General features: G+C 38.4%; 1 long non-coding RNA gene across 1 annotated transcript; it reads right to left on the bottom strand.

Annotated features, from left to right (window-relative positions):
• Window positions 1-2,950: 2,950 nt before the first annotated feature.
• On the bottom strand, window positions 2,951-26,063 carry LOC135406528 (uncharacterized). Its single transcript, XR_010426316.1, has 3 exons — window positions 25,593-26,063; window positions 23,904-23,991; window positions 2,951-3,212 (listed from the first exon to the last, which is right to left on the bottom strand). It is a non-coding gene; the product is annotated as an uncharacterized LOC135406528 (long non-coding RNA).
• Between the last annotated feature and the right edge of the window lie 611 nt (window positions 26,064-26,674).

Below are 26,674 nucleotides of genomic sequence, written 5' to 3'. Positions count from 1 at the left end.
CAATAAGTAAAGATAATGTATGGAAACCAAACAATAAAACACTGTGTACACAGAAGATGATGTTGGACATGGAGGAAATGGGGAGGGGGGAGAGATATAGAAATAAGTAAGGAATAAGGAAACATTTAAAACACAACATACTGACCAGACAATTCCAAGCCCACAAATTTGGACAAAACAGCACATAACTGCACAAAACTGCAGACCAATGGGTTTTAATAAACTCAGTGAAAAATGGAATCGTCCTTAAATAAAACCAGCAATGCAAAAATGCAAGTAGGAACAGCAAAATAAGTGCAGGTAATGCTGGCTGATTTTAAGTAGACCCAAAATCTTTAAAATATAACTTTTGAAGAAGATAACCAGGGGGTGGGGATGAGGTAAAAATAGGAAAACACATAAACAGCTTTAAGAACAAAACCTGTGAGAAAAGGTTCATCACTGAAACCAAGATTATATATATTAGAACAAGATCTTTGAAGGGAAATTTCATCAAGGTAGAAATGATGACATGCTCCTTTGAGACTCAAAATGCTGGATACCACCTAGTGAAGTTCCTGAAGTACTTTATGTTATTGAGTATATTCACGAGTCACCCAGAAACGTGGGACAAGAGCTGCAATGAAATTTCTTGGAAAACAAAACTGGGAGGAACACTCAAAGAAAAGGACTGGAATTTTAAAAATGAAGGAGATTAAGACTGGAATAATAAAGAATTCTACCTTAAAGAACTAAATCAAGTAAAGGTACATACAAGGTTACTTGGAGACTGAAAACATGCATTTCTGTTATAAAATCAAACATGAAGAAGAGTATTTGTTTTACTCCAGAGCAAGGTTACTCCATGGCATAAACACACCATGTCTGTGAAAAGGCCCGTAGCATCAATAAGGCATCATTTCAATAACACCCAGAAGAGGTAAGGAAATTATTCCCACTGTAATATGTATTGATGTGAACAAGCTCTCAATTTCAGTCATCTGTGCAGAAGGAGGATTTATTCAAGTGGGAAGAGATAAAATAAGATCTACCAGAACTGCAAGAATACAAGCCCACTTTACAAGTCCACACAAGAAGAATACTTGTTTCAAAAATGAGGTCGAGGTATCATATTGAGATATCATTGATAAATGAATTAAAATGAATTAAACCCCACTGGGGACTGCATCTGAAGCAACACAACACATCCACAGGAAAGCAAAAGAATCTTTCACATAGATGAAGTCTGGTAATCCTGGGAAGTTAAGAGTTTTATTTTGAAGCATTTCAGTTAAACATGTTTTAAAAGAGTTTCATTCCCATATAAATTTGCATGGTTTAATTATTGATAAGGCAGAAGGACTTTTGAATCACTTTACATTTTTACCCTTAACAGTATCATGCAACGCTAAGCTGATGCATTTGCTTGTCACTATTAGCAATGAACCAGTCTATACTTCAACCGAAAACAGTCTCATATTTTTTGTTTTACGTATTCTACAATGAAATCTAACCCAAATATGAAAGATCTCTGATATACATTAAATTATGTGAAGTATTTCTCTCCTCTCCCCAGTTTTATTTTCCTCTCATTTTGTACTGCACATGCTCCAGCTTAACACGTATCTCCAGCCTTGGCCAAAACTAATGATCCAAACAATTGCTATAGAAGTATATCTTGAACTAAGAGACTCCAAAATATCATAGCAGATATGGCATAAAACTCTTCTGATGATGTTTCAGTTGCCCACACCTCTCAAATAAAACCTTACAAGAAGTCTCCATAAAAACACTACTTCCATTTGCCTCATCAGAATGACTTTTCTCTTACAAATTACAACCACATCTCATCCCAGCCTTAATTTCCTTTTCATGCCAGTGCTCCAGAGCAGGAGGATTTGATATCACAACTTGCCACTTGATATAGACAGCTGATTGAAACAGTTGAAAGACAGTCCCAGCCTCACACGGGGAGGCATGGACAGTTGTTGCTTGGTGATCACCCTGGTAATCAATCATACCATGGATAATATTAATTTAGTGACAAACACCACTGCTGTGGGTTTTGTGTCAATCATTAGGCTCCTAAAGAGCATTCTACTAAAGAAGATGCAAACCCTCATTCTGACATATAATGGTTTGATAATACTGGCACACCCATCAAGGCAGATACATTTAGATAAAATCATAAACAAGTTAAGAATAGTAATAGAATAGCACTTCTTTTTAAAAAGTCCTGAATCAGTTCCTTTCGACAGTGTGCCAGTTACTCACTGAGTGTTGAAAAGATAAAGATGCTTGGTTTGCCTTCCTGTCACAGTAATACTATTTTATTTACATATTATGTTTCTCAAAACAGTAATTTTAATACTGTAGGACAGACACCCAAGTGAGCTTCAGCAGCTGAGTGAACTGACACGGACATGTGAAGCAGAACAGCAGATGGTTACCTTTGCTTCTCAGCAATGGGTTGTGCATTAGCATTTTATGATTGATTTTTTTTGATTTTTTAAGTCATCCTCATCACATCTGTGCCCATATATGTCTGATACTATTTCAGGGACAGGGTCACCAAAGCATAACAGATGGAAGTATAATGATTTCTGTTAACAGCAACTTATAAATTATGTTCCACTATAGTTCTTGTGCATCTCAATGGAACTTTTGGTTTTGATTCCTCCCATTGACATTTTTGAATCTGCTTTTTTCCACCACAGGAGAAGGCAAGCATAGGATTTGCAGCCTGATCAGGGACACTATTCCCCTGTGTAGAAAAGGGAGGGGAAAGGAGTGACAGAACAAACTTGTGCACAAATCACTACTCAGGCCTGAGGCAGCAGCTACAATTCCCATTAGGCACTAACATAGTATTTCTGTCTAAATATTTCAATTTTCAGCAAAAAAAAAGGCATTTTTCCCCATGGCAAAGCAACAAAGAAAAATGCCTTTGTAAGAGACTTAGAAAAACGTGTTTACAGTGGGCAAAATATTCAATCAAGTTTTATTTATTTGCTTTCAATACAAATGAGTTTCTTGAACAAACATTTCGACTGAAATGTCAGCAGTGGCATACAGGTCCTTTTCTTGCATGGTTGAAATCTGTTTAGAACTAGAAATGAGCACAAATACTTGGTTCACTGTAGTAGACATTAGTCTTGGATGTTGCTTAGTGTGTTGCTTCATATTCAGTTACATTGCTTTTGCACACATCTGAGATTCCAGTCTCCCCACCTCTATTTAAAAAAAAAAATAAAAAAAGACACATCAAGATAAACTACCTCACTTTTGTCTGTGATAATCTGATCATGGAAATATCACAACTTTCAGCACACAAAAATTAAATTTTCAAGAGGGCAATGCAGCTTTTCTTGCCTTCTGAAATGCAGAAGGTAACGAGATAAATCAGCTGTGTACCTCAAATCTGGCACTTTGAATATTCCCTGAAAGATGAAGAATTTCAGTCTGGTACTTATAAGCTTATCAGCTCTTAATTTTATGAGTTGCCTGAATAGAAAGTTCAGTTCTTTAGTCATTTACAGAAAAAAAATATGTAAATATGATCGTGAAAACTTTTATTAACAGTTTACAATTTGGGAAATCATTTTAATTTAGAAAACAATCACACCGACTCCTACAATAAGTAGTAAAAATCAACCCACATGATAAACTATTTTCTGGCAAGTTTTATTCAATCTGCTACAAATATGATGATGTATGTAAATGACTAAGCATTTCACTGAGGTAAATGGACCTGTCAGCAAGAGTTAACTTTACTCAAATCAAGAATGAAACACTTTTTTAAATGTAGCTTTATGAGAATTATATGAATTTTCACATTCAGCCTATTTTTGTTTAACACTTTCAACAATATTAGAAGATTACCACAGAGACAAGGTCTTATCTGCCTGCTCAGATTACACTGTACTTACACCAAGCCATACAGCATACCTGATTAGCCCTAAAAGGTCTCTTTGGTGGTTTTCACTTTTAATGAACTGGTTGGAATTCATTATACAATAATTGCAAGGAGTTCCCACAGATAAGCCTCTGTCTTTAGGGGGCATGGTACTGACACACAGCAATTTTTCTCAAAAAGGAAGAAAATCCACACGCCTTCCATGCTAAATGAACTGTAGATAGTAATCTGAAACCCTCCATGAACACAGCAAGACACAAACAGCACAAAAGAAAGTACATGACAATTAGAGAAATGGGCTTCATTCAGCCCTCAGCTTACACCGTTTGGGCCAGGTGAAACCCCATCAGTTTTCAACACTGACAAAAATTGCATCTGTCAAGATAAAACTTCTGCACTTTTATTTTTGCATTGCAACATTTGAAAATGATAAACCCCAAGTATTTACTATAGACAACAGGTAGTTCTGTAGTTCTGTACGTTTTCCTACTCCCTGGACAGGCACAAGGCTTGGAAAGCAATCAGGTGCTTGAATTCAGCTTTGATGCAATAGAACTCAAACCATCATAAAGAAATATTGCAGAAATGAGGAGGTGCCTCAAGATGAAGCTGCTTATCAGACTCAGTGGGGCACACAGATCATCAAAAATAAATTGAAATTGGTGCTGAAAAAGCCTAATCAAATTCTTCACATTTGCATTCACTACAGGAGAAGATGGGAGGTCCATGCTCTGAGTCAGTCATTGACAAACAAACTGAAGCTCAACAGAAGTGATTTTAAAAACAAATAAAAATACCAAACTGAAACAAATTTTCCAAAGCAGATGATAATTCAAGCAGGAATTGCAACCCAACTGCAACATCAAGGTGCTAGACTTGTAATACTCAGGTGTCCTATTTGTACCCTGCAAAAAAAGGAACAAGATAAAACTAACACAGTTCTAACCTCTAGGAAGGTTAATACACAAGGTGATTCACAGAACTACAGAGAAGTCTAATTTGTTTCAGGAAAACAGAGCCATTAGAGTAAGATAATCATTAAATATATTTGGAAACAAACGCCTTTTATTCAAACAAACTGCTTCACAAATGTATGTGGATTCTTTGAAAACGTGTATGAGGACAGATGAACAGGTGTTCAGTTAATTTATTATTATATCTGCACCTTCAATAAGTAAATAAACTCCCCAAACAAACAAAAGACACAGAAGACACACATTTTCAGTGGTGTCCCTTGAAAGACATCAAGTCTTTCTAGGAAGAACCAGCCTCGGTACAGCACAGAGTAAGACAGCAAAGGTTCCACTAATTATTGCCTACCTAAATTGGAGTGTGCTTGTAAGTGAGATACATCAGGATCTTAAATAGAGACCTGTGGCCTGGACAGGGTGATAACCTGTGTATTATATCAAGTATTGTACAATAATCAAATCTATAACTGACTACAAAGCACAGAAGCACCTTGTATGTGATAAAATGTCAAATGAAATTCAACCTTAACAAATGAAAATGGGAAAAATAACAATACATATAATGATGGATTTGGAATGTACTACTTACATTAGAAAAGAGGCACAGGAGTTAGTGGGGACAGTGGGTATTTAGCATGCGGAAGGTGCTTTTTTAACAGAAAGTCAGAAAGTGTCAAATAACAATCCACAGTGTACCTGTATTGTGAATATTTTACAGTACTTTTCTCAAAGAGCAGAATTTCTAGGAAAAGGTACAAGTGAGGTGATCACAGTCACCTGTATGACCTCCATTTCTACCTGCTCAGACAGGGGCAGAACAGGAGACATGGCTGTGGCCATAGTAAGGCCTACACCATCCTAGTGAGGGATTAGTTTCATAATTGAAGCTTATTAGCTTGGAGGACAGAGTTGTTTCATCCATCAATATTCCTGTGAAGACTTCTAAACACATCAGGATTAGACTTCTTTAATAGTAGGTACTATGTAACACTGAAAAGTAATTTGGGGAGACGGGGTAAAAAGGTGTTATAATATTTAATGATTTACTTTTATATCAGGCTGTACTTAGATTTTTTTCTCTAAGTGCTCCACTTAACTATTACCCCAAATCCAGCCAAATTCTTAGTTCAAAGCACTGTAATTTGTTCAAGACTCCATAATAAAGTTAAACTACTTGTCCTAGTCATAGTGTAAAGAGCTGTCTGTGTATTCATGTGTTTTTTTCTGGCTATCTATGTTAAGAATATCAGTTATTTGGTAGGACTTTGGGGTGGAGAATGTAGCCTGGAGGTGTGAAAAAAACTTATTAGGATACTCATCTATGAGACAGGCTGTGCTTCTCAGAGGACAAAGCCTCACTATTGATTTCCCCAGTTTTACACTTCTCCAGAGCTCCTTTTAGTGAACCATGGAAGTAATTCCATCTCACACTTCTCATGGACAGCTGGCAATTCTTCAGCCTCAAGTTTTACTTTATTTGCCATCTATTCATGGAACTGTCTTACACAGGGGCTTAGATCTTTTATGCTTTCTTTTTCGCTCTTGATCATCTGGTAGTTCACAGACATCTTGATTCTGGGACACTTGACACATCTTGGAAAGATATGATACTAGGTTTCCATAGACACACTAAATTGCAAACAATTCCTTCACTAACTTTTTTCCCTCTTCTGATAATTTAGTCCTCTTGTCTTAGCTTTTAAACTGCAAGAAAGTAAAGTTACTGTATCAGGGCTAGTGTTTAACCAATGCATTCAGCAGGTAAGTCATCTCCAGGAGCACAAATGCTTTCCATACAATAAAGTTAGACGAAGTTAAACAGAGAGGACAGTGATGTGTGAGCAGATATTTGCACCACACCACACTTACTAAATCAAGGATTAAAATACATCCAGACATTTAATGATTTCATCTTTGAGACTGTTCTGTGAGGATTCAACCCCTCTCTTCAGCCATACGGAAAAAAATTTTCTCTGTACTTTCAAGTACATGAAGAGTTGTTCAGTGCAAGCTGAAATCCACACACTTTTCTGGTAAGTGTATAGGTAACTAGAGTTCAATTTAATTTTAGACTGAAGATACAACATCTTCATTAAGAAGCTCTAGTAAAATATGGTTTATTCATCTGTCAGAAGAGGTCCTCAAACCCCCTGCAGTTTCTCCACATGCCAGTAAATATGGGAATATTTGCACTTGTCACATATGTTTAAAATTTTAATCAAAGTGTGTCAATGCTTATGTAATGAGAGATTTTTTTCCTGTGGTGAAATGGTCGTAATGAAGGTTTCAGAATTACCATATATGTTCAGATGAACTGAAAACTGCCTCTGTCTCTGAGCAGTCAGTCTCTTCTTCCAGATAACCAGCAGTAGGACAAGAGGGCGTGGTCTTAAGCTGTACCAGGGAAGGTTTAGTTGGGACATTAGGAAGAAGTTCTTTACAGAGAGAGTAATGAGCCTTAGAATGGGCTGCCCAGACAGAGGGTGAAGTCTCCGTCCCTGGAGCTGTTTAAGATGAGACTAGATGTGGCATCAGTGCCATGGTCTGGGAACCACAGCAGGGTTGGATCAAGGGTTGGACTTGATGATCTCGGAGGTCATTTCCCACCCGGCTGATTCTATGATTCTCTGATTCAGCATTCTCACCCTTGACTGACTGCTTTCCAAAACATGCAAACCAGTAAATTTCATCCTTGATAACTGTCATCACAGGCTGCAAAATGCTTATCTATAACTATTGTTTTCATATTTTCAGTCACTTGGATCCCAACTTGCCAAGTCTGAGTTTGAACAAGCAGTGCTGGAACCAAACCCTGGATGAAGTTGGATCCAGAAGCTTGGGCCACCAGCTCACCTCCATCTTCTTACAAATTTCAGACTCTCTGAAGAGTGACCTTTAGTACTGGGAGCTGCACCATGTCCACAGATCTCTAGGGGCCACAAATCTGAAGTTGTGGATGCCCCATCCCCAGAAGTGTTCAAGGTCAGACTGGATGGGACCTTGGCACCCCTGCCTGGAGCAATGGGTGGGAAGGTTCCTTCCAAGACTTTCTAGGAGTCTATATTCTTAGAAGGTACATAAACATATGCTTCACTCTTCCAAATAGTGAACTATTTGGGGAATAAAAGCAAGTTTTCCTCACATTCACTCGAAATTGCTCTTTTTTAAAAACATGACAACTCACACTGATTTAGAGAAGGCAAGTACAGTAGGACAACATGGAAAGGGACAACATCATTGCCATCTGGATGGAAAGCAGATGACATGATGACATCCAGATACTGCGGAGTAGCCCTAATGACAGGCAATTATAGAAAGGAATAGTCCTAAAGGAAAAGAAATCCATCCTTTCTTTGCATAACCTCCCAGTTATGAGCTGTATGGTGAAAGAGGATGCAAGTACCTCAGGGGTTAAAGAGAATGCTATTTCTCTTTTTGCATTCACTTTTCACTGGATTTTCACATATTTCTTTTTTCTTGTTTATATATAGAATTAATTTGTGCCACATTTATGAATAAACTGTTCTCAAATTGTGAGAAAAATCTGGGACTTGCAAACCAAATTTTTCAAATTAATCAAATCACCAAATAACTGGGAAATAAAGATGACTTCAAAGAAACGCAATAAACGGGAATTGCTATCTATTCTCCAATATTCAATTCACAGAAAGAGGAGTTAAACTGACTGTGATGCATTTGTTTATACTGAAAATACTGTTTTTGACCTAGCATTTATAGACATGAAATAATATTTACTTTCTAATTATGACACCAATATGACTTTAGGTATAAGAAAAAGCATAAGAAAGATTTCCCAGAAGACTAATAACTGTAAAAGGGTCACCTATTGCACAGATGAGCATAAAACTTGTGCACCTTCCTTGTATCCCCCACCCTCAATACAACAGAATAGGCCTTTGGAGATGCTAAAAACAAATGCAGAAGTGAAGGCCCTGTTTCAGAATTAACACACTTCCTACAGTCATGACAGACCTAGTTAGGAATATTAAACCATGCCCTACTTTATCCTACTGGTTTTAAGCAATCAGTAAACTTTTAAAAAACTTGATAGGAAACCAACATCACATTTCACAGACAGACAGTTTATAGTTTAAGTGCTTGAGTAAAAACCTTCTCTTGTCATTCTTTGTACCCACTTGAGAGCCACTTAGCTGAAATAAATCTGTACAAGACAACAGCAAATGACCAGTAAAAAGCTTAATTATTCTGCTTTATATCTATGGTATGAAAGGGGAGTGGAAAAATAAATAAATCTACTGATAAAGCCTGGTTTTAAACTAAGTAATGAAGGAGGGTTGGGGAAGAGGACATGATAACTGGGCATAATTCCAGGGCTTAAACAGTACATCAGGCTTTATGTCCTTTAATACAAGTCAGGTTTTTAACAAAAATCCAAAGGATTTTTGTCCATCACAGAAGACCCTTGCTTTTACATAGGTCTAGTTGAGAAACTGAGATGAGAAATCCTTGTACAGTACAAGTGTACTCAAAAAACATCTCAAGATACTGATCTGAAACACTACCACCCCCTCCTGAACTGGGGGCATTGAGTGCAATTCCAGCAACCTGTCTGAGGCTTTACTGACCCCCAGAACATCAGGCACTCTCCTGTTGCCCTGTGCTCACTTGATTTCACCCTGAAACTGTGCAACTACATGTAGACAGGCAGGGGTGAATTTACACCCTACTACTGGATTCATTACTCTTCAGCTCTGACCTCTGTAGGAGGTAAGGAGGTATCTGTTTCTAGGTCAATTCACGTAAATGGAGGGTGTGAAGCAGGACCCAGCAGCCTTTTTATTCTGAAGCAGAAGCAGCATTTTTCAAGTGAGAACAGCTGCCATAAGTTTAGTTTGATCATACCAAATAGAAATATCAGAGAGAAAAAGCAGGTGCTATAAACAGAACAACACTAGTAACAAATGAAGAGAGGATAAGTAGTTCACTGCATTTTCTTTCTGAGGTGAACTTTAGGCCTAAAAGTTTGTCTGTGAACATAAACATCTGTTTTAGAGTAGAAACTTTGACATTGAAAATTCTGAAAAGAAGTTATATATAATAAGCAATATGCAATATGTAAAAGAAACACAGGTGCTGATCTTGCCTGTTAAATTCATTATCCAGAAGTCCATGTTCTATCTGGTGTTGGCTGAATTTTGTGATAAGGTTCGCTATAGATAAGGTGCAGTCCAATATTTAACACATTTACAAATAAGATTAACAGATTAGGAACCAGACAGCTTTGTACACATCCCCAAGGACAATAAGGATTATAAGAGAAGTCTAAATTAACATCTTTGGACCAGCCTAAACTTGCAGGAAGGGGGAGTCACTCAAGAAAGGATTGAGACAACGCTCATCACCCAAAATCAGTCTGACTTGCTTCAGGGCACTCCCCGGCCCCAGCTGCCCAGGTCTGAAGCATTTTCCCTTAAACAAGTATATGATTTTATAGACCAGTGGTGCTCAAGCTCTCCTAAAACTGAAAAGATTTTACTTGCTCTATTACATTGGTTAAAACACTACCCTTACTGAGCTCTAAAAAAAACCAACCAAACAAATGGGACAAAGTCACGAGTGTGCTGTAAATTCACGCTCTAGCTCCCTTTGCAGAGATGCTTCTGTATTATTCAGCTTTCCAGTAATGTCATTTATCTGGTGTTCAGAATATTTAAAAATTAAGAATGAAACCAAGCAAGTAAGTACAAGGTATGTTACAGTTTAAAATATTAAAACAACTAAGGACAGACTCTACTGGGTAGTGAAAACGTTTACAAAATAACCTATAGGTACAGCAAGAGGTTAAAAACCAAAAAAACCCAGAAAACCCACATAACACACACATAAACAGGTTTATACTGTGGACTCCTATTTTTCCAGTGATCAAACTCTTTGAGAGAGATTTTTCTTTCAACCGCAGGGTACCTGAATTAGAGACTGGCAGTATCTGATCCTTTTTATGTACCTATCCATAAACAAAGCTTTGTTATAGCCACCATCAATCCTGTCCAATGCCTCCTATGCAATTTACTTTGTGTATTTATTACAACAAAACCTCATTATAACAAATTGAAACTATACAGCATGTCCCTGGAAGTATTCCCTACAGAATGCTACAAAGTCTTAGCTCTGCTTTAACTTCCCAGCTCCATTCTGGAATAAACATGGGCTACACGTACTAAGCCTCATATTCAGAAATACAATTTATAAGGAATGTCATCTGTCAGTTTGCCTTCAGTAGCCAACATCTCACACATTCTAAGCTAAATTATGTTCAGTCACGTCAGACAAAAGAACATGTCTAACTCAAATACTTACACTTAACGGGTAATTGAGAACTGATCCACTAAATGAGCACTTCTAATTACACAGTCCTAGGTGGGGGAGGAAGGGCTTCTTATCTCTATAGTTCTAATTTCCTGTATGCCACACATGTCTTTCATGAACTGAAGCAGTGAATGTACATAATTATAAAATTCTTTTTGCAAATTAATATAGTTAAGGCTGAAAATCCAGTAATCAGACCATAATAGTATCTGGCGATCTGGAATTATGACAGCATTTACAGCAGCTAAACTCATTGCACTCAGGGTTTTTGGCAAAGTAACTCTAAGCTGATACAAGAAATGATCAGATACAAGAGGACCAGGAGAGGAAGTGGTATCTTCCTTAGTTTTCATTACCTTTTTTTTCCCCCCAGAAATTAATGCAAATATATCTGCCCTACATTTGAAAGATGTTGAAGTTGAAATAGGGAAGTTTTATTTTGCATCAGTGTGGCAACACGTGTTTTTAAATTATTTTCTGTCTTCATTTTTTATCAGGTATTTTGAAAAGTGACATCGCGTTGATTGGCAGAGAGCAGAGATCATGCACATAAAAAGGTGGAAACCAGAATACACTGAATATAGAACCAAATTTGAACAATATCAATAACTTTGTTCTTTTTGCATTTTAAAGGGGAGAAAACTTTTTCCAGTACAGATGGCTGATGATCATCCAAAATTCTGCTTTTAGCTCAAAAGGAGGCAAGTCATTGCATCTCCTTTCCTCTGCCACTATTTGACTTCTAGAACTAATCCCCTTATTTGGCACATAATCACATTTTTAATCTAAAACTATATTATCTAGACCCCCAAGATTTTGTTTTGCATGCATTTTTCAGGGGACGCTGCTTTACTTGGTTGAGATAATACATTGCTCAACTATAAGCTCTATGCAGCTGTCACTCTTTGCCAAACGTTCAGAAACATAAATGAACTCTGACAAGCCATTTATCTGGTAATTCAGTGTCAAAGAGTAATAATATCACTGGGCTTTGTGTATTATCAGTGTTAAAGCAGAACTGGACTTAAAATGCAAATTGAAAGCACCTTTTGTATATCAGAATAAAAAGTGCTATAGTTGATGCCCATCCTGTTAATCTTTTAGATTCTCAACTAGCTAAGAATAAAAATGTGTGGATAAACCCAAATGTTACACTCATTAAACCAGGAATTAAATGCTTAGTGAATGTAGTGACACCTTTGGCTACTACACTGTCTTTGGGTGTTTAAGAAGCAATACCTGCAATTTGTCACACTGCCTCAAATCCCCAGTGAGCTCATATTCCCATCACAAGAGCAGAGAGTGCAACAGAACAAAGTACAGCGTGCAGCAGAATGGAAATTCCAAGCACATCTACTAAACTTTCTAATTTCCTAAGTAAAGGCCACCCTGCAATGGATGCCACAACCCTTTCCTCACTCAGTCCTTGCTCAGACACTTGGTCACAAAGCACGTTGTCAGATGTGGGAAAGCAGTGGCTTTTCCTCTGAATGTCCCTTTGGGCAAAGAGTTTGCTTCTTATTTTATCTATTTTTGTTATAAATAAACACCAAAACATGGTGGTTTGGGACATCAAAGTCCAACTCCTGGCCATGCACAGGATCACCTCAAAAATCACACCATGTGCCTGAGTGTCCAAATGATTCTTGAGCTCTGTCAGCCTTGGTGCTGTGCCCACTGCCCTGGGGAGCCTGGTCAGTGCCCAACCACCCTCTGAGGGAAGAACCTTTTCCTAAGATCCAACCTAACCCTGCCCTGACACAACTTCAGGCCATTCCCTGGGTCCTGTCCCTGGTCCCCACAGAGCAGAGCTCAGTCCCTGCCCCTCCTCTGCCCCTCCCCAGGAAGCTGGAACTGCAGTGAGGTCTCCCCTCAGTCTCCTCCAGCTGAACACACCAAGTGCCCTCAGTGTCCTCACACGGCTTCCATTCCAGACCCTTCACCATCCTCATGGCCTCCTTTGGACACTCTCTCTCATATCTTTACATTCTTCATATATTCTGGCACTCAAAAGTACACATAGTGCTAAAACTCAGCTGGAAAAGGGGCAGTACTGATTTTATTGGGGCTAAACCAGACAGGCTAAAACCTTAAACAAAAGAAAAAAACCAGGACAGTAATATGATGTATTTTTCCTGTGATTAAGGGTTTTTTCATGTTAAGTACAAAGTGGAATGATAGGTCATGTAACAGAATGAGAATTTTACTCCAGGGAAGCATGAGATAGACAGGATTAAAAAATAAAAAAAAAAAACAAGCTTTAAGCTATTGGGTTTATATTCTACAGTTTAGTTGCCCAGTTTGCAGACAAAGCAAAGTCTCTCCTTGACCCATCCTAATTCTTCTATTATGTATTAAATATTAAAACAATCAAGATTTATGCTGTTATTTTTTCTTTTTAACCATAATCTTGCACAGATATTTTGCTTTGTAATCACTCAAAGAACTTCTGCATGTTAAATCTGGAAATCACTGCTAAGGTCAACAGCTGACACATGGATTATCCTGAGAAGGTGGAGAGAATCTTATAAAAAGAGAGCATGGAAACAAAATTATCCATTTTAGAAGGGGGAGTTGTCAGAAGAGGATAGTACATGAAATGACATGTAGAGGATGTAAATCAAAGGAGTAATTTTCTCTTCCTATGTTGACACAAAAAAAATGTGGTCTCCCTCCTGATGACACCCCAAAACCAAAGTAAGAAGCACAAGTCAAAAATGAAAGGTAATGCCTTGCTATCAAGTTCTTCCTGTATTTTATTTTCATCCCTTCCTACTTCAGAAACACTTTCTAAGACTATATGTCATCACAACCCCATTTTTTTTGTAAAAAAGTCTTACGTGGAAACATTAAGTAGAATTTCCTTCCCCTCCTACTCAAGTTTTTAATAGAGCCCATTGACAACTTTCCTTTAGCTCATTCTTTACCATGCCCAACCAATATCAATCTGCAATTTCTCCAACTCAGCTAATTACCATCTGTGCAGTACTTAGCTCCAGACAGTTTGAAATCCCTGAGATTTCCCATGTCTCAAAAAAAAGACTGCTTATCAAAGCCACTCTTTGGGGTCCTTCATAAAGATTTGTGTTTAATAAACTCAGGCAGCTTTTTATCCCTTTTTCCATCCTCCTTCAAAAAAAGACACAAGCCTTTTTTGCAACAGTTGACTAATGGTTATAATCACCTGAGGCAATTTCCCAGATTCTTTAAAAAAATAAAATAAAATAAAAAACATAGCATCATGTGTTGCCACTTAATTTAGCTGAGAAGAAGAGACAAGTCTTAAGTATGAAGCAAAACAATGAAGCAATAATTGATCCAAGCCTTCCCTTGGAAAGCTTCCATTCCATGACACTTTCTCCTGCCCTGAGCCAGCAACAATTTCAGCAAGAAGCAAAGCAAAGCCTGGAATATGGTATTGATAAAGATACAAACATGTTTAAGGTCATCTGGAATTGTGAACAGTCACATAAAATTCACACTAAAATCAGGTTGCTGGTGGCTTTAATTCCAAAAAGGCAGTCCTATCCAAAAACTAAAAATAAGTACTGACAGTCACTCTTTTGGGAATCCATTATATCTTGATCTTGCTTTTTGTTAGGCCAAGTATCTTCTAATCACCTGGCAGGATTTAAATATTTACTAAATGTCTTTATCACACCAAAAGTCACATTACACTGGATGGATTTTCTGAACATGCCCATCTTTTCTGTCCTGATGAAACTGCCACCTAAAGCTGCTGTTTTAACTTCTCTAACTGTAGAGAAATCTCAAGACACTGGTGTATTAAAAGAGTTCACTAGAAAGTAAGGACTGTAAATGAAAAAAAAAACACATTGGTAGAAATCTTGGAAAGGAAAACAATAACTTTTAAGGCCCCAGGACTCAGACAGAATAAGAATTGTAGTGAAAACAAGCACTGCCAGTTAACTTTACACCAGTCCATCAACAATAACTAAGGGGGTTCTGGAATGGGGATGGCTAAATGACTCCCAAAAGACCACATTTTATTTAGGTTTTTTATATCATTGAAACACAATAATGTATCAGCTGAAGAGAATTTTTTTGAACATAAGTGTGTGTTCCCTTATTTAGGCACTAGAGAAAAGAAAGACTCTGCATTTAACTGGTAGTAAAGTAAACATAAGTATAGTAAGGGACAGTCAGAATACTAGTAGAAAATATGTTCTCACCTTTTTTTTTTACCATTTCACATTCACTAGTGCAGAAACATATTTCTCTTGGATTTGTTACATTCCTCAAAACCATTCATAATGTGTATTAATTGACTAGTCCAAAATTTCTACACACTGACTTTCTAATATGAATGAATATTGCAACACACAAATTTTTTAAAAACTGACATCCTGGATGCTTTTTGTCCATACATGCCCACACATACTGTAGGTACCCAAATCATGACTGTATCTTATTTCAGATCATGAAGACATTTCCATTTATAATAAATCACATAGCACATTTTCTCTCCTTTTAGATCTTAGTTGCATATTTTGAAAGCAAAAATTAAGAATCATGTTTATCAACAACCCCATTATTTCTAATTCATTGAATAATACACAGTGGAGATACAGATGCCTGTAAAGAACAAGGAATTAGAGCCAAAGATAACACACATGACTTCAGAATTTGAAAGTATTTAGTGCAGATCTTTTATTCTATAAGCAAATACCAGGTTTAGGAGTAGGACCAAAACTTTACATTTTCAAAAATGTTTATTTTCATTTATCTCCATATCAAACACAGCCATGGCACCTATTACTAAAACAGCTATTCCCATCTAGCTATCTCCCCTGTTCAGTAAACAAATGGGTTTAGGCTTTAAGTTGTGACTATATTCCCTCAGAATTAAGGCTATTCAGGTATTATCAGTTTCCTTTTCTCTGCCTTCCTGAGTCTTCATTGCTTTCTCAAGTTCTTCTCAGAATGAATTAAGAAAATTAATGGAAAGAGGTTTGTGGTTAAAACATTTATTTCCATCCAAGAAGTACAACTGAGAAAATGGAATCCCCATTAAAAAAAGAAAAAATTCTCAGGCAAAGCATCTCTTTTCTTCTAAGTATGTATCTCCTTCCAGAAGGAGAGGGATGTGGGATGTGCCTTCAGTAACAACAAAGATATTGTAATATTCCAGTATACAAGAACAAATAGGGTTGATGATCTTTCCATAGTAAACAAACAAGGCAGGCAAGCTGAGGAAAACGGTGCCACAGCTTTGTGGGGATGGTTGTTTATAACAAAAAAGACAAAGGAACTTTAATAAATTCCTTCCTGGAATTTCTCCTCTAGCTCTAAGTTTGACTCTTTTAAAGGCCCATGGTGACTTCCCAAGGTCTCTTCCTCCACCCTCATATACTCCAGAGCAGTGTCCTCAAACTGATGATAAATTTGCTCTTGAAATAAACTCTTTCAAGACTCCTGTGGGACCCCATATCCTCTGAGATGCTGGTATTTTTCTAGTTTATTATCACCTCAAATTATGTTATTCCTTCCTACAGAGAGACAGCATTTTTCTGAACTTTCCTAAAAGGTATTTTCCTCCTAGTTTGAAAATACTGCACTCCAGAGGAATAAAAAGTATTCTTCAAGCAGTAGTATTTCTGCTGTTTTACCAAACTTACCCTTCTGAATCTCTGCACACAACCAGCAAGAGAAGCACCCACGGGGATGTGTCCGAGGTGAAAGCTGATACAAGTGATGTGCCTGACCTGCTCCAGAAACAGAAAGCCAGTGGTTGGAAAATGACAAAGCATATTTATTTTTACCATAGTATATTAGAAGAATTTGTATTGCTGAAAAAAAAAAATTAGAATTGTACAGTCATAGTGAGTTGAATTCAGAAAACAAGTTCTGTGGAAACACTGTTGGTTGGATCAGATTATGCAGGTGGATACCATTAAATGTTGGTTACCAATCACAACAGAATGATCTTCAAACTGAACATGAATGTTTCCCTTTGATGGTAAATTCATATTTTTTTTCTAAATACAAGGCAGAAAACTGTGTCACATGTACTTTAAGTTACAGCAGCGCACAGTCCCGAGGAACAAGGAAAATGGGGTCAAATAACTCATGGCAGCCACTGAAGAATGGGATGTGTTTCAAGGCAAAGAAACCTGCAGCAGCAATGCCCTGTCCAAAGCACTGTTTAGGAGTTTTATACAGCACAAGAAGTCTGGCTTGAAGTGACAATGGGGTGATGGCAAAGTGAGACACAGATGGATTAAAAGATGAAATGCGTGAGGTGACTACAAGAGGTCCAAGGTGAGCATGTCCAGGTGCCCAGAAAGAAAAAAAATTTCACCATCAGGTGGCCTCTTCCAGTGACCCTTCAAAACCCCTGAGGTTTGCAGAAGATACTTGCCAGGAAGGGAGGACATGTTAAATACATTCCAGGCTGCACATGGCATTCTGAAGTCACAGGGACACATAGAAGGTGGGAAGAGACAAATCTCCATATGTTATCCCATGAAGTTTTTATTCAATCAGTTTGTGCAATTAATGTAACTTAAAAATTAGGGAAAGGAGGAGAGCATTCTGACCCTGTAGATGCAGAGGTAAAGATACGACCTGTCTTCAGGTAAGTCTACGTTTTGCTTTTAAAGTATGTTTAAAGCTTTAACAGGTATTCTGGCTGTCTCTTCAGCCAGCTAACAAATTTATTCACAACTCTACAGAGCATAACACAATGAGACTCAGCATAGTCCACAAGACCTTAAAGAAACTACCTGACATAAGCTCCAAGCTTCCTGTACCTTCCCTAATATTGATCTCTGAGATAACAATTTTATAGGAAATAGCAAGCAACCTTATTCACAATTTGCAAATTGTGTTGTTTCACAATGCAAACACCTCTCAAAACCTCAGTTCCAATCCCACAAGTGAATATTGTGAATTCTCTCTTTACTGATTAAAAGGACAGTGCCACAATTAACCGCAGAATTTAAACCACCATTTTTTAAAAGATGCCATAAAGGTATGGGAAAAAGGATTAAAACAGCAAGTTTGAGTTAAACCAAGCATTTAATGATTTAATTTCTCCAAGGGGTCTAGAATATATACACATCTTGCCTCCTGAATCACACTGGATCTTGATTATAACTTTTTCCTCCTTCCTGTCACTACATTTATTCTAGAAAATCATTTTTGCATGAGCTTGTGGTTTTCATTAATTAAAAAAAGTAACAAAGGTGCCACACCAATTTTTCTGTCAAACACCCCCAAACTCTATCAGCAGACTCATATGAATATACATAGTGAATTATTAAGTTTCCTGATTATTTACGTGAAATAACCTGCACTACAGTTTCCTAAGAGAGCTCAATAAAGGTTCAAATTACTGCATTTTGGAAATGAACCCACAATTTTAGAAGAGTAGCAACAAAAAATATTTTTTTTCTTTTGTAAATATAATGTAATATATTAACACAATGTGACAAAAATGCAGTACTGCACAGTACAACACATGCCTGGACAAATACTTGCAAGAAATGTGGAATAAACTGTATCTTGAATTTGACAAACTGAACTCTGTGTTGATGAAAGATAAGCCTGACAGGAAAGGGACTGAGAAAAGTCTTTCTAGCTCTTTCCCTCCCCCTGTGACTTCCCTGAGGGAGAGCTTTGAACAAAAATACTGGTGAAAAAAGAGTTTGGAGTTCCTGTTTGATGGTGGCAGTGCTCAGGGATACTGTGAGGATTCTCTGTACCGTCTCCACTGGTGAGGCTTTGCCTTTCCAGAGGTTTTGCACTTCATATCTTCATTACAGAAAATGCCACGGCAACATTACCTTCTCCTAGTACACAATTATTTCTGCCTGCTATGTCCAAATGTGTAATACTATAAAAGCTCTCCAGCACTTGTCAAAATAAAAAAGCCACTTCTATAAAGCACAGCATTTAAAAGCTGTGGTCTCCAAAATGGCACTTCAGAGAATATTTAACATATTTAATTCCTATTAGGAGTAATAGGAGCTAAGCATGCATCAAAAGATAATATACCTTCAAGTTTTAACATATATTTGCCATTATGGATGAAGTTACCCCTAAGTACTACATGAAATAACTGTCAGTTCTTAGATTTTTCCAGAGTATAAATCTTTTCTATTAGTATGTATAAGGCATAGCTAAATGTGGCTGCTTAAACAGAAAAGAACAGGCCTAATCAGAGAGAGTGTGATGGTTTCTCATAAAATACAGGGGATAGCCTTTGTTTGGATTTTTCCTGCTATCTAAAACTCAACATTTTTCTGAAACAAGCCTATTGTAGACATCACATGCAACTGTTATCTTGGTTTCTTTTCATTGATTTAAAATTTAAATAATAAGCTTTGTTTTTATCCTCACAGTACTTCTAAAAATAATAACAGTTGGGATAAGAAAAACAAACAATTTTATCTCCTAAATATTGTTGTTACACAGAAAAAGAATATGACAATATCCTCTCAAACACTTAACAAGGGTTAGGGAACATTAATATATTTTCAAAATTATTTTCAAAGCAGCACAGTGATTCTGAAACCCTCAGTTTATTTCCCACATCCTTAATACTTTAGAGAATGGCATCTAGGTATGAGCAAAGGAAACTAGGGCAGAGCTTTCCCCCTCACAGGTCATATACGTGTTGCTGTGCCCTCATTATTCCTGGGTACACCTCCAGGAGTAAGCATATACCGTGGCTTTTACTGTCTGAGACATTTTGGCATTATTTTTGCTCAGCAATTCAGGTTGTGGGAGAGAAAACTTGCCTTTCCAGGGAATTCACAGCAGCCCAGTGATGTGCCTGACAGGACACACAGAAGGGAGGAGCCTGCCAACAGATAGAACCATTTCTGGATACCAAGGAGAAAGAAAAACAGGCTTAGATTTTGGTGCTGTCCTATTCTGCTTGTCTACATTCTTCTCAGGATGCTAAGTCCCAGTTTCTTGGGTTCAGTTTTCTTCAGTTTCTGTAACTTCTTCCTCAATCCTACCTAATGGCTCCGTGATCCTTCCAGATCTGCTTAGGACATTTTTCACTTAATCAAGTGCTGAGATCTAAATTTCACATAATTTCTTTGAGAGTAAATTATTTTTTCTTTGTGTGTAGCCTCTTCAGCAGTAATTGATTGCTAGATGCAGCAATTTTAATCATCTAAAGACTGCAGTCTAAGTGGTCTCAAATTGCACTATATGAAATAAGGAGATGGGCTCAAAATCTCTATAAGAAAGTTAGTGCATAAATGCAGAAATAAGTGGATTTTATTTTGAAAGAAATGTTTCTATCTAGGGAAGCCTTTTAAAAATACATAAACTTATTACAGTGGAGGCATAGAGACAGTGAACTGGGAATCAGTGTATTCCATTTCTCCCAATACAACAATTAGGGAACATTTTATTTGGAGGAGAGAAGAGATCTGATCCATTGTAAATACTATATGTCATGGTAGAGATAGTTGTGATCGTGTGTATAATGTGATATGGTATTTATTTGTACAGTCACTGTAATATATTCCCTTTCCCCCACTTTGAGTCTGGTGTGTTTTGTCTGGAAAAACCCATCTCACATTAAGTTGAGATGTGGGAGGGGGGATGGAGCTAGGGAATTGGATTTTGGGGCTATCTCAAACCATGACAGAATGTCAAGTTAAACCAGAGACTTTCAGTTTCTGTTTTGCTCCCACTTAACATAACACGAGTCCAACAATCCCTTTCTGATTATATTATAATTAATCTACTGCCTTACAAGTAATCCATTAAAAACTCCCAGGAAACCACATAAGAAAGTAGACAGAATTTCTTTAAATACAAAAATGTTACAAACTTGAGCCACTGGAAAATTTTCCAAAAAATGGAAGGCAAAGTTATTAACATGATGACTTTTTACTTATTATTAACATGATGACTTTTTACTTGTGTTCTATTATCTCAGGGAACATGTTGGCACTGTGCTTCAGCCTGATGTGATCTGAAATTGCTGTGAAATATAAGCAGGCTATATAATTAAAGCAGCAATTAACCTTGCTTTTGAACAGCTTGGGAATTATATTTTGATTTAGAGGCACACAGCAGATCTCTGCTTCCAGTATCTTTTCTTTGCATCAAGGAGATCTTGCAATTTTTGGTAACCTGGTCCATTCTATTTGGAAGTATCTGCTTGCCTGCTCCTTTGGATCTGTTGGCACTGAACACAGCAGGAGTAATGATAAATGTTTTAAGGCTGATCAATTCTGAAAAAAGAAATCACAGTCACAGGCACCATTTGTGAGCAGATCATGAAGAGGAACATGTAGAGGATTCACACTTTGAATGAAAGAAAAAAACAGTATGCGGTCTATTCTCAAACCAATCCATGGATCTTTATAATGAATAAAAAATATAAAAGGAACTAAGAGGAAAACAAGAGAACAGGTCTCAGAAGACTTTCTAAACAAATGAAGTGACAAAACCAAGTGGGGAGCAACATTAGATTCCCATCTGCACTGTGATTCTTTAAGAACTCGAAACATTATGCAATAAAATGAAGTCTTGATTTTATTCCAAACTGAAATGAAATCTCTGCATTGTAAGGATTTGTTTCGGGGCACAGGACTGACTTGTTAATTAAGTGGGGCAGCTAAGCTCTGTGAAAGCTGTTCTGCCACTCTATGAAGGTTTTGCCCTGAAATGGCCTTATTTTGCTCTTCTATGTTATGATTGCAGCAATTATCTGGAAACTACACCCAATACTGATGGTCAGTAAAGAAGGCTCAGGGGAAGGGAAAGACAATGGATCAGACACATCCACAGCCACGTGTTGAACAACTGTCAGTAACGATTCTGGTCCCAGAGCTGGACCCACAGCAGAACTGATGGAGACAGCGAGCAGATGACACGCACTCAAGCTGCTTTTGCTCCTTTTCCCATCAACCTCTTTCACTGGCATTTTCTGACAGAACCTTTTCACCTTCTCTTACACTACCCAGAACAAAGTTTCTTTTCCACTTAATCCAAAAGGATTACTATCTTGGCCACCTTAAAACACATACTAATAAGAATAACAAACCTCCGAACAGCTTTCAGTCACCGCAAGCTTAAAACTTACTCCCCAAAACATTTGATTTTTGTGCAGCACTGTGGCAGAGTTCAGTGGTCTGAGACTCATACGGTGGATAGTGTGCCAGTAACCAAAGTTAAGAGCTGATGGAGAAGAAAGCTTGTTCCACAGAATTCCTAAGAGCCTGAAAAGCCAAAGTGCAGCCTAAGGTTATCACAGAGGAACAGTGTGCTGCAAGGACTAACAGCTATAAATAACACACAAAGGAAACTGTTTTACATTTGTTTGGTTTTGAGCACACACACAAGAGATGGATTAGAGCTTTTTTCTTGTGCAACACATCAGATTAATTCAACAACCTCTTTGCCAAAGAGTGCTCTTAAGGGACTACATGTTCCTCTACTTCCAGGACTTCAATTTTCTTTGTTCAAACTAAGACTACTTAACAAAAGTTCAGCTTCTGAGATCACACCTCTTGTTTTTGACCCTTGGTAGGGTTCTAGCTGCTCCCTGCAGCATTGTTCCCTCTCTCAAATCAACCCAAACCTCTTTAGTCTTTCCTCCTCTCTACCCCCTGTAGGGCTTCACTCCACAATCCATCCCCTCTGGAGCACAACACACAACAGATTCTATTCCTTTTATCTTTCTATGCCCTTTCCTTCTCATTTTTCAGCAGCTCCCTCCCCATGCTGTCCTTCCTAAAGAACAGGCAATCTTATATCATCAATCGAATTTTAGCTCCACAGCACCAAGCACAACAGTTTCAAGAGCAAACCTACAATTCCTGTAGGAAAGTGAAGCATTTAAAAACATCCCACTCAAATTGCAGCCCTGGCTGGACGGCAAAGAAATGGGGATCAAAGAAATGGGGACCAAATCAGTGCCATTTTTCAGAGGTAACAAGAGTAGCAGCCTGTTTACTGACTGGACTGGACCTGCACCAGCCACCACTTCTGCAAAGTACCTGAGCACCAGAAACCTGGGACACCAAGTTCCTGCAGTTTGCTCTCAGCAGAACTCCACCCTTACACAAACCAGCTCCGTTCTTCTGTCTACTTAAACAGTTCAAAACAAGTCACATGCAAACAACTTTCTTCCTCCTTGCATATTATTAGTTCAACATTTTAATAGCCTCTGGCCTGTGAGATAAGAAACTAATTCTATTTCTCTTCCCTGGTGATCAGCACCTGCCTTATGGCAAGATACCATTTTTAGTACATATTAGTTGGATAATAAAAGCTCATCCATGGCAAAAACTTCACAGAGAAAAAGAATGAGTAAAATCTCAGAATCCTGGCAGAAGAAACCAACCATTTTTTTCCAGTAATGGCAAAGTTATTTTGCCTACAACACTGGAAAAAGAAAAACAAAAACACAAAAGCAAACAGCAAAGTCTACTCAGGTGTAACTTCGATGATTTCTGTGAGGCAGCAAATGACAAGTCTAATTGCTAAACCATGATTAAAATTATCTGATCCATGGTATCACCAAAAGATTGAATTAAAATTTGTATTACATTAGAATATACAGTCTGCATACTGTTGGCTATAGTAGCTATATTCAAAATTTGTGCATAAGGCAAACTGTTAAGGCTGTTAGAAACTGGTGTTAAAAAGACTATCAGGCTAAGTTCAAAACCATTTTAAAAAGTACTCACAATTTGTCCGTGTTTTTGAGACTACAGCTATTACATTTGCAAATGTTACACTAGAATATGTTCCATCTCACAATCAGCAGCCTTACGACTGTTAAAGGAAAAAAAAACCCAAAGCAACATTTGAATATATGTTATCTGGATATCTTGTTATCCCAGCTGACAAGAGGAGCCAAAATCCTGACCAACTCACCATCCATGTGGATATTGGGCATCCCGGGTGAGAAATCTGCGGAGTGCCAGCATTCCCAATATCCAAGGGGCTGCAGGATCTGCCCATATGCTCCCTCTAAACACAACAGATTGATACCAAAGCAAAGTAGTTCAAATGTTTTCGGTGCTCATCTATCATGGCCAACAATCTGCAAACACTTTGGAATCACTTTCCTTAGTCAGACACTACAAGTGCCGGTTTTAGCTTGAAGCATAAGCTTCCCATTCAGAGGTGAAGAGGCTCCAAAGACCTGAAAATCTCCCCTGCTTTGAGGAAATCTGGGTTGGAATTTGGCTTTGAATTTTTCAGCAACATTTGAGGATGAAGGGTAAAAACCAGGTAGTAATACAGTTGTCTAAAAAAGCAAGTAAAACTGTTGATTGGCCTTTATTTAGGGAAGATATTAAATAAATATTATGTTGGTAATGATGGCAAAAAAAGATTCAACACGTTCTGAAGATTAAAAAAATATACTGGTAACTGTTTGGGGTTTTTTTAGAAAAAACATTACAGCATGACATCTTGAAACTCCAGTTGTTAGTGTATATGCTGCAATCAAATACCAGACACTCAAAAAAACTGAAATTAAAAAGAAATCAAAGTACAGAAATGTACATAAGACTCAACTGCAGTAAAATTTTAAAAAGTGTAGTTGGAGAAGAAAAAGAGCTCAAAGACTTCAGATTTAATAAGCTGAGCAAACTTTTCTTTGTCAGAACACTACTAAAACATTTCTCAGGCTGAGGAAGACTTCTTTAATTCAAACTACGGTCTTGGAATCAGAGCACCTCATCACAAGTTTCATCACAGCAAATATACCCCAAATATATTTGTTGTCTATCTCCAACAGGCTTGATCTTACATTGATTTTGGCAATTTTCTGCTCAGCATGGAAGCAACCACTGATCTTGATCTACTCTACTGCAGCTTGTCTGGGTTTGTACATTCACAAACAGACATAAACATTAAATTTCTACTCCAACTACAAAGCCAAAGATTCCTGTAGGGACAGAAATATTGTTTGTATGGGTAACTCAGCATTACTCCCAACGCCCAGAATCAAGCCAGGGTGGGACTCAAACATGGAGTCTAAATTTTGGCAATTACGTTTTATGTAAAAAAGTTATTTTGCTGTTTTAAAAAGTTATTTATTATTGATAATTTGACAAATGCTTCAGACTTCCCTAGTGTCACTTAATGGCCCATAACCGATAAGCTGCTTCACTTTGGAAGGGTTTTTCTTTTCCTGAGGTAAAGCAAGAAAAATTCTACAGAAATTTTCTGTGAGAAACACTGAAAAGACCTTTTGAATTTGCCTCAGAAGGAGCCAGGGCAACATGTCAGTGCGGGCGCGGCAGGGCAGTTGGCGTGGTGGGTCCTGCAGGCAGGGCACAACCACCTCCCCGCTCTCTCTGCTGGCCTGGCAGGTAGGTCTGTGGCAGTGGGTATATACATTTTTTTTTTCCCCTGCAACTCACCTCGACCCAGCAATAGTTTCCAAAGGAGCGAGAGCCGTTGTTGTTGCTCTCAGGGGGAGTGTGCTAACCCAGGCAGAACCCCCAGGAAGGACGCAGCCATGCAGGTCTCTGGCTGCCCAGAGTGTCTGAGCCTGGTGTCGGTACCAGAGGACAGCGCGAGAGATGCCTGCATACGATGAGAGTGAATGATTTGCTGTGCTTAGTGGCAGAGCTCGAGGAAGAAGTGGAGAGATTCAGAAGTATTAGAGAAAGGGAAATACACTGGTGGAATCATACCCTCTCGACCCCAGAAGAAGTCCAGCAGGAAACAGTGAAGCCCTGCCCGTCCTGCCATCAGGCAGACGGAGCAAACCAAGTAGACGGGGGGGAATGGAAACAGGTCCCTGATGGAAGAGGTAAAGGAATCCCCTCCCGACCCCCATCACCTCCCCGGGTACCCTTAAAGAACAGGTATGAGGCCCTGTGCCTGGCAAGGTTATGGAGCAGATCATCCTAAGTGCAGTCCCACAGCACCTACAGGATTGACAAGGGATCAGACCCAGCCAGCATCAGTTTAGGAGGGGCAGGACCTGTCTGACCAACCTGATCTCCTTTTATGATCAGGTGACCCGCCTGGTGGATGAGGGGAAGGCTGTGCATACGGTCTGTCTGGACCTTTGACATCATCTCCCACAACATACTCCAGAAAAGCCCACAGCTTGGACAGGGGCACCCTGTGCTGGGTCAGGAACTGGCTGATGGCCGGGCCCAGAGAGTGGTGGGGAACGGGGCTGTGTCCAGTTGGGATCCGGTCACTAGTGGTGTCCCCCAGGGATCAGTGTTGGGTCCAGTTGTGTTTAATGTCTTTATTGATGATCTGGATGAGGGGATTGAGTCCACCATTAGCAAATTTGCAGATGACACCAAGCTAGGGGGGAGCGTTGATCTGCTGGAAGGCAGGAGGGCTCTGCAGAGGGACCTGGACAGGCTGGAGAGTTGGGCTGATTCCAGTGGGATGAGATTCAACCAGGCCAAGTGCTGGGTCCTGCACTTTGGCCACAACAACCCCCTGCAGCTCCCAGCTGGGGACAGTGGCTGGAGAG

Source organism: Pseudopipra pipra, chromosome 2, assembly GCF_036250125.1.
Source record: "Pseudopipra pipra isolate bDixPip1 chromosome 2, bDixPip1.hap1, whole genome shotgun sequence".
In the NCBI taxonomy this organism is placed as follows: Eukaryota; Metazoa; Chordata; class Aves; order Passeriformes; family Pipridae; genus Pseudopipra; species Pseudopipra pipra.
This window is presented reverse-complemented; position numbering and strand designations above follow the sequence as displayed.